The sequence below is a fragment of the Caretta caretta genome, chromosome 23 (assembly GCF_965140235.1).
Source record: "Caretta caretta isolate rCarCar2 chromosome 23, rCarCar1.hap1, whole genome shotgun sequence".
Taxonomy (NCBI): Eukaryota; Metazoa; Chordata; order Testudines; family Cheloniidae; genus Caretta; species Caretta caretta.
This window is the reverse complement of record NC_134228.1, coordinates 8,763,439-8,772,431: the sequence shown is the minus strand read 5'-3', so window position 1 is coordinate 8,772,431 and position 8,993 is coordinate 8,763,439. Positions and strand designations below refer to the sequence as shown.

Here is an 8,993-nt window from a genome sequence, read left to right as displayed (position 1 = left end):
CAGAGCCACCGTGACCCAGTGCCTTACATTCCGCGACCCAATACTGGGTCACGACCAGCAGTTTGAAAACTACTGGACTAGAGTGGAACACTAAAGAGGACAAAGTACTTTGTTGTTACTCTTCCCATCCCCATGAAGATGAGTCTTGAAAGTGAATTTGAGTTTGCTGAGTTTGCAGCTCCAAGCTGAAGGGGGAAGGGAATAAAACCCCCTAACAAGGAGGAACTGTATCTTTATGCTGCTTGCGCTGTGGGGGGCAAGGTTTTCTAGGCATAAGCAAGAGGCCCCCAGTGCTTGGCCTGGGTTAGCCCTGAAGGCCACACAGACCTTGCTTGTCATAGAAGCTTCTATTACTTTTTGAAATTTAAGCGTGGAACTCGTTTGTGTGGGTATGTGTTTACCTGCTTTAACCTTGTAAATCACCCACTTGTTTCCTTTTCCTATTAATCAATCTCTACATAGTTTATTACAGGATTGGCTACAAGTGTTGTCTTTGGTGTGAGATCTAAGGTGCAATTGACCTATGGTGAGTGACTGGCCCTTTGGGAGTGGGAGTCACCTGAACATGGCTCACCCACATGGCCTCAGGGATCCAAGTGGTGAAGGCAACCAGATGACTCCTACCCTCCCTGACATATTAAGGGATCCCATCATGGTGACCCCCAGCTGCCCCCACCCCTGCCAGCCTCAGGGATCTAATGGCAGCAGGATCTGAGCACCCTTCCTCTCAGGGATTCATTCTCTCACACACACACACACACACAGATGTAGTGGCAGGGATTCACACACACACACACACAAACACACACGTAGTGGCAGCAACACCCAGCCACAACCCACCTCTGCCCCCTCTGAACAAATTCAGACATCCTGTGGGGGCAGTAGCAAGCTCTCCCCTGCCCCCTTGCTGGCCTCAGGGATCCAGTGGAGGCAGGGGCAGCACCTGGCCACCCACCAGCCAGCACCATGGATCCATTGGTGGCTTCATCTGACTGCTCCCCCCTTCCCCCCGCTGGCCTGAGTGATCCAGTGGTGCTGACACCAGGCCTGCACCCCTCCCTCAGGGATCAAGTGGCAGCAGCAATGGGCTGACTCCACCCACCACCACCCTCGCCAGCCTCAGGTTTGCCATGGTGGTGGCACCCAGATACCCCCACTCCCTTCGCCAGCCTCAGGGATCCAGTGTCCATGGTACCCAATGTAGTAAGATGAGGCCCTGAAACGTAAACCTTTGGTATCAGAGGCCTGGTATGAGGCCTAAGGCCTGAACTAAAGTAATGGTCAAGACTTTGCTAACATAAAGCAAAGCTAAGCTGTGAGCAGGAGGCAGGCTCTGCTCACAAAAGCTGGCAAGGAGAAGGCTGCTAATTGGACATATACACATATCTAAAGGGGATCAAGCACTAATAGGTTAAACATGGGCCAGGATGGCACCAGAACAGTCTGGTACGAACACATTCCACAGAGATAATGAGGAACAGGCTGACCCATCCTAAAACTGGGACCTGAGGGAACTGGGGATGTTTAGTCTTCAGAAGAGAAGAATGAGGGGGGATTTGATAGCTGCTTTCAACTACCTGAAAGGGGGTTCCAAAGAGGATGGCTCTAGACTGTTCTCAGTGGTAGCAGATGACAGAACAAGGAGTAATGGTCTCAAGTTGCAGTGGGGGAGGTTTAGGTTGGATATTAGGAAAAACTTTTTCACTAGGAGGGTGGTGAAACACTGGAATGTGTTACCTAGGGAGGTGGTGGAATCTCCTTCCCTAGAAGTTTTTAAGGTCAGGCTTGACAAAGCCCTGGCTGGGATGATTTAGTCAGGGATCGGTCCTGCTTTGAGAAGAGGGTTGGACTAGATGACCTCCTGAGGTCCCTTCCAACCCTGATATTCTATGATTCTATGAAAAGACAGGGTCAAAAGGATAATATGATGGATAGGCTTGTTTTTTCGAACCAACATGTACCAGGAGAGAGGCAGCACCCCAACACTCAGAGGGGTTGTACCTCAATACGTCAGGAGTGATGTGTCACTTGTTTGTACCTGTGTATAAGAATGCACCCCTGAGGAGGTTTCTTTGTCCAGCCTAGGGGCCAGTGGAGGGTCCCACCACTGATTGAGTTGCGTCCATTGTCAGGGATCAAATATGTACTAGCAGAACCATAGACATCTGATCCGGGGAGCTAGACACTGTGTTTCGTTTGGCAATAAACCTGGCCAGGTGCCTTCCTACCTTATCAGAGTCTGTGGTCATTGGGGGTTCTCTCGGGGCCTGCTGTGTCAGCGATCTGCACAGAGCAGCACACAGAGGGAACACACGCACACGGCTGACTGTTATCAACATTGAACAGAGCAGAGCACCACACCGGTGACGTTTGACGACACCCAACTCACCCCATGGAACGACCCACCAAATATCCTAAGAGAACCTGGTTCAATATGGAAATAAAGCCTCCTCCGACCACATACCCCTAGTTGTCAGCTGTCACCCCATGTGGGCTCCCATATGGGGTAAAATCAAACAATGACACCCCATACTCAACAGGGACCCCATCCTGAAAGCAATGTTTTCTGGCGTTCGAACAATCCTCCAACCTCATCATCAGAAGCAAGCTCCCCACAGACCAGGACCTAGCAACTCAAAGCAGCACCGGACCTTGCCAAAACAACAGATGCAAAACCTGCAGCCATATCTCCACTGCTACCATGATCAACACTCCCCACACAACACACCTTTAAAGAGCCATGGGTCCTACACATGCCGAGCACAACATGAGATGTAACCTCACCCAGTGCACTAAATGCCCCAATAACAACTAGGTTGGTGAAACCAGACAAGCACTATGGTCTCATATGCACTTTTCACCAAGCGATCACGCTATAGCTGACCTCTCAGTCCTCATCCTCCAAGGAAACCTGCACAACACTTTAAAAAAAAATGCCAGAGAGCTTCAATTCATGGACACTAAAAATCGTGGTCTTAATAAAGACACTGGATTTATGGCTTTTTACAACAATCTGTAACCCACTAACCTTCCTTTTTTCCCTATGACTGCAGGGTGTTAATGGGCCACTTCACCCCACATGGTCCCTAACCATGGTCCTGCTGGCTGGAGGGTGAGTGCCCCGGCAGGCCATAGAAAAGCCAACCCATCTCAGCAGGACGCCGAGCGTGGGGGCCCCAGGGCCTGTTGCCACTGAGAAGCAGGATGGGATCCCTCTGCCTCCCGGCAACGGAGCCTCCTGGGGCCCCCGTTTCCAGCTTCTCTTCCCAACTCCCAGCGCTGGGACCTGACTTTGTTTAACCAAAAGCAGAGACAGCCCAGATCCCAGGGTTCCAGGAGCTGGGGCTGCAAGGGAACCCCAAACACTGCTAGACTTAGATGGGCTAATGATCATCGGTGACCCTGCCAGGCCAGGCAAAGGGGACCCCGATATCCCCCACAGTGACCCTGCACCTTACTCCAGAGGGGGAACCTCCCCCCAGTCTGGGAATTGGTGTCTGGCTTAGAAGCTCTGCCCTGCTGGGAAATCCCCTGGACTGCATGCGGTGTGGGAATCCCCCACCTGCCACCAGGGGATCTACCTGCTGGTCCCCACCAGGGCACACCCCTATCAGCATACGCCTTGTCGCCAGCCCCGCGGCACTCACAGGGCAGGAGGGAGGCCCTGAAATCCTGCGGTTGGCTTCAAAACTAGCCAGACACTCACTGGTGTTGTGATGTGGAGGCTGAGACTCTCCCCTCTCCCCACATTCAGGGTCTCCCCATCGCCCCCCATGTGGTCTTTACCCCTCCGCCCGAGGATCTGCCCCCTTCCTGACAGCCTGCTTTGGATCTGTCTATTTTGCAGTTGTGTGCAGTGATTGCAGCTCATGTAGACATAACTGAGCCAGATAGCTCGGGTTCCCGCTCCCTGGTAAGTGCTCCCCAGGCTAACCTGTCTGGATGTGCACTCTGTGCTATGGGAACTAGCTAGGCCGGGTATGTCTACACCAGCTGCAGCCGAGATACTAGTCTGACTCTGGTTTCTCTGTAGCTCCCTGGCCAGGCTCTCACTCCCGCATCTCCCACCAGGGCCCCTGCTGGCTCCCCAGCTGTCTCTGAACGTGTCCCTGGCTCACGTCAGAGACAGGGTTACCAGCTATTGGTGAGCCCCACGGACCCTGCCCCAAGGCTTGACCAGGGCGCTGGCGTGAGCTGAGCCCGTGCTCTACATGTGGGGCTGTAACAGCTCCTGTGCCCTGTGGCTCGGCACAGTGGGGACCTGGACACTCTCTCCCCACTGGGTTACGGCAGCAAACCCACTGGCCCCAGCAGGAGTCACCCCCAGGCCATGCAGCACCCCCAGGAGCTCGTCTCTGGCTGGATGGCCCTGGAGGGGTGGTTCTAGCAGGCTCTGGGGCCAGAAGCCCCATCTGACAGAGGGGCAGCCCCTTTCCCTGCAGTCCTTGTGCCAGCTTGGGCATGACTCAGGCTTGGTGCATTGTCCCTGCCATCAGCCTAGGCTGGCACAGGGCTCTCTGCCTCGCCGTTCCCCCTGCCAGCTCTCAGGGCTGACAGGAGGCCCAGGCTCTCTGCCCAGCAGGTGCTGCTGGTGCCACTCTGTGTGCATGTGCCCCCCATCTGGGATCGGAGCTGCCCCCATTCTCCCAGCATGCACTGGGACAGGCTCAGCTGGGATGGCAGAAAAGCTGCAGTCCGGAGCACTCTGAGCTGTACGTGGGCATGGAGCCGGTTCGGGGCTGCTGTGCAGCGGGGCCTGAGCCACTGTGGCTGGGGCGGATAAGGGGCAGGGCAGGAGAGGAGGAGGCAGGAAGCGTCAGGCTGGTATTTAACCAGGTGCCCATGAACCAGGCAGGCTGCTGCCCCTAGGGGCAGACGTGCTGGCTAACAGGATGGGAGTATGGGGGCCTGGGCCTGCGGGGTAGCTGGGCGAAGCTGGGGGTGGCAGAGGATGCTGCTGTGCGGGACGATCAGCTGTGCCAGAGACCTGGAGGGCAGGCGGCTGCTGCTCTTCTCCTGGAGGCAATTGACTCGTTCTGTGCAGGTTGGGGGCAGAGACGGCTCCTCTGGGGGCAGCCCGGGCCCTGCCTGCCCAGCCTGGCTCTCTCACTGGGGGTCAGTGTCAGCTCCCTGGCCAGAGCCCAGACCCACAGTGGGCACTGCCAGGCAGGGAGGGGGCCTGAGGGGCAGGGGGGGCTGTGGGCAGGTAGCAGGTCGGACCTGAAGGTCCCAGATATCGCGACACAGGGGCCTGGTGAACCTGGGGGACCCAGTGAGAGCCAGGAGCCCCTGTCGCTGCTCCCTGTTCCCCACAGCGCTTAGCACCCACCCGGAGAGCAACACAGAGCCGTGGGAGCCACTAGTGGCCTCTGCTGGGCCCTTCCCAAACTCTGCCCAGGGCTGGTGCTGCCAACGACCTCAGCATTGAACCCTCAGCACTGGGCGTGAGCAGGGTCTGGGCCTGGTGCTGCCCCAGGCACAGGGGCGGCTGGGGATTGTCGCCCATGCACACAGCTTCATGACACAACCCCGGGCGAGCCTCAGGCTGTCTGAAGGGTGCAGGGGTCTCCAGCACATTCAGATCTCCGCGGGTGCTCCACAGACAAGTGCGTCTGATTGGGGGGGCCAGGAAATCCTGGCTCAGAGCTCAATGAAATGACAGTTTTTAAATGGACAGTGATGTCCACACTGAAGTCTGCAGTGGGAAAACTCAGTATGAAACTGTGATGAAGCAGGACTGTTCTTAATGTTTCCTCTGAATATTGTGGGGGTGCCTCAGTTTCCCCCATGCAGTTCTTAAGTATCTAGGTGGTGGGATAAGGGTGTATGATTGTTGCAGAGCCTTAGAAGGCAGGAGTGTGCAGAGGTCTGGACACAGAGACGGAAGGTGGCAGTTGTATGAGCTGTGTGTCCTGAAGACAGTCTGCTCACAGAAAGGAGACTTCCCCAGAGTCCTGCCTGGCTTCGTAGGGAGCAGTTCCAGAGCATCGCCCGGGGACTCTGTGACAGAAACTCAGAGCAAGAGAGAGAGTCCAGGGACCAGCTCCTCGGCGGGTGTAAACTGGCAGAGCCCTATGGAGTCCAATGGAGAGATGCCAGTTTACACCTGCTGGGGATCATCTGACCCACTGACTCCAGTAGGGTGATGCTGATTTACACCCACTGGGGAACTGGCCACAGTGACTCTAATAGGGTGATGCTGATTTACACCCACTGGGGATCTGGCCCCAGTGAGGCTGCAGGCGTCTCTCCCGCATGGTGCAATTCTCTTTGCCCTTGACCCACAGGCAGCGTGAGCAGCAGCGTAGGACCCGACCCGCACAGATAAGAGGTTTTGCTCTGTCACATCCTGATTATCAGACCCCAGCTCTGTGCCCCCAGCTCTGACCTCAGGACATAAAGTCTGGGTCAAACTCACCCAGGGGGCAGGTAACTCCCTGGCCTGCAGCGCAGTCACCCCAGATGGGCTGGGCAATTCCCCCAGGGCAGAGGGGCCGCACAGCTCCACAGCATGGGCTGGGCGTGACTCAATCATTTGGAGAGGTGGGCGCATCTGGCCTGTGGCCCCGGCCTGAGGCCTGCCCCCACTTGGCTACCTCTCCCGAAAGCCCCGCCCACACGCCACCCCCGGCCCCACTCTGCCCCCACCCCCATCTGCCTCTCGTGCCTCTTCCCCCAAAGCTCCCCCACTAGGGTTGCCAAACTGTCTAATCACGCAAACCCAAACACCTTTGCCCCTCTTCCCCAAGGCCCCACCCCCACACCGCCCCTTTGCTAAGGCCCTGCCCCGCTCACTCCATCCCACCTCCCTCCGTCGCTCACTCTCCTCCATCCTCACTCTCTTTCACCGGGCTGGGGCAGGGGGTTGGGGTGCAGGAGGGGGTGAGGTGTGCTGGGTCTGGGAGGGAGTTTGGGAGTGGGCGGAGGCTCAGGGCTGGGGCAAAGGGTTGGGGTGTGGGAGGGGGCTTGGGCTGCTGGTTCCGGGAGGGGGCGTAGGGCTGCGGCAGGGGCTTGGGGTGCAGTGGAGGGTTTGGGGTGCGGGCTCTGACCGGTCATCGCTTACCTTGGGTGGCTCCCGGTCGGCAGTGCAGCAGGACTAAGGCAGGGTCCCTGCCAGTCCTGGCCCCGGGCTGCTCCCAGAAGTGGCCGGCACATCCCTGTGGCCCCTGAAGGTGGTAGGGGACTCCACGTGCTGCCCCTGCCTGCAGGCACCGGCCCCGCAGCTCCCATTGGCTGCAGTTCCTGGCCAATGGGAGCTGCGGAGTCAGTGCTCAGGGCGGGGGCTGCGCGCAGAGACCCCTGCCCCCCTCCAGGGGCCTCAGGGTGCCTGCCTTAGCCCCACTGTGCCGCTGGACTTTTAGTGGCCTAAAATCTCCCAGTTTGGCTTCCATAGCCTCTGGGAGATAGAGCCCGATTCTCGGAGACTCCCGGTGAAACCGTGAGGGTTGGCAAACCTACCCCCCATCTGCCTCTCTTCTCCCGAGGCCTCCCCTGCCTACCTCTCACGTCTTTTCCCCCAAGGCTCCCCCGCCCACCACTTGTGCCTCTTCACCCTCTCCCCCAAGGCCCCCAGGCGGGCAGAGTGGGGACGGGTTAGGGTTAGGGTCTCAGAGGGAAGAGGATGAGTGGGAGCTGGGTCTCCAGGAGGAGTGCTGGCAGGGCCAGGGCCTGGGCATCCTTTCGGCAACAGCACATGCCAAAGGTAGGGTTGCCAGGTGTCCAGTTTTAGACTGGAACACCCAGTCGAAAAGGGACCCTGGCAGCTCCGGTCAGCACCGCTGGCTGGGCCGTTAAAAGTCTGGTCAGTGGTGCAGCGGGGCTAAGGCAGGCTTCCTGCCTCTCCTGGCTCCGTGCGGCTCCCGGCAGCTGCCAGCATCCTGCAGCCCCTAGGTGCATGTGCAATCAGAGAGGCTCCGCATGCTGCCCCCGCCCCGAGTGCCGTCTCCACAGCTCCCATTGGGCAGGAACTACGATTAATGGGAGCTGCAGAGCTGGCACCTGGCCAGCCCTGTGCCTAGGAGGCGGACACGCTGGCTGCTTCCGAGAGCTGTGCGGAGCCAGGACAGATACGGAAACTGCCTTAGCCCCACTGCACCACCAACCGGGAGCCACCTGAGGTAAGCGCTGCCCAGCTGGAGCCTGAACCCCTACCCACACCCCAACCCCCAGCCCCAGCTCGGAACCCCCTCCTGCACCCTAACTCCCTCCCCGAGCCTGCACCCCAACTCCCGGCCACTGCCCTAAGCCCCCTCCCCGAGCCTGCACCCTGCACTGCCTTCCGCACTCCAACCCCCAGCCCTGAGCCGGTTCTCACACTCCAAACCCCTTGGCCCCAGTCCAGAGCACTCCTGCACCCCAAACCCCTCATCCCCGGCCCCACCCCAGAGCCCACACCCCCAGCCGGAGCCCTCACCCCTCCTGCACCTTAACGCCGTGCCCCAGCACAGTGAAAGTGAGTGAGGGTGGGGGAGAGCAAGCGACAGAGGGAGGGGGGATGGAATGAGTAGGGGCGGGCCTCAGGGAAGGGGCAAAGGTGTTTGGTTTTGTGCGATTAGAAAGTTGGCAACTCTATCCAAAGGTGGCAGGATGGTTACTTGGGAAAGCTTAGTCTCCTCTGGCCTGTTACACCCACCGCCATGCCCCCGACAACGCTTACATCCCACGTCCACCCTTGCCTGAGGACACAGCTGGTGCCAAGACCTCGTGCTGCCCCTCTTCCAAGGCAAGGTCACCTCACAGGAACTGCCAGCCACGCTGGAGAGGGGCGACAGGGTCTGGGCTGCTGCGTCCGTCGCTGGCTCTTGTGAGGCCTTTGCACAGAATCCCGGTGCAGCTTGAGCAAACCTGGGCCATTCCCTGCTCCTCCAACCCCTCAGGGCTGTGCTGGGCAAAGGGAGGGGCCTCCCAACAGCCTCCATGACTTAGATCTCCCGTCAGGGGAACGTGCCCCCTGCAGCATGATTCTCCCTTAGATCTAGGCCTCCGGGAGCTCA

The 8,993-nt window shown here is 58.5% G+C and overlaps 1 protein-coding gene across 1 annotated transcript in view; it reads left to right on the top strand.

Moving 5' to 3' along the window:
• Nucleotides 1–8,020: 8,020 nt before the first annotated feature.
• Nucleotides 8,021–8,993, top strand: part of LOC125629399 (zinc finger protein 2-like) — a 44,710-nt gene continuing 43,737 nt past the window's right edge. The window contains exon 1 of the mRNA XM_075122438.1: nt 8,021–8,117. The gene's annotated coding sequence lies outside the window, so the exon portion shown is untranslated. The remainder of the gene's footprint in view (nt 8,118–8,993) is intronic.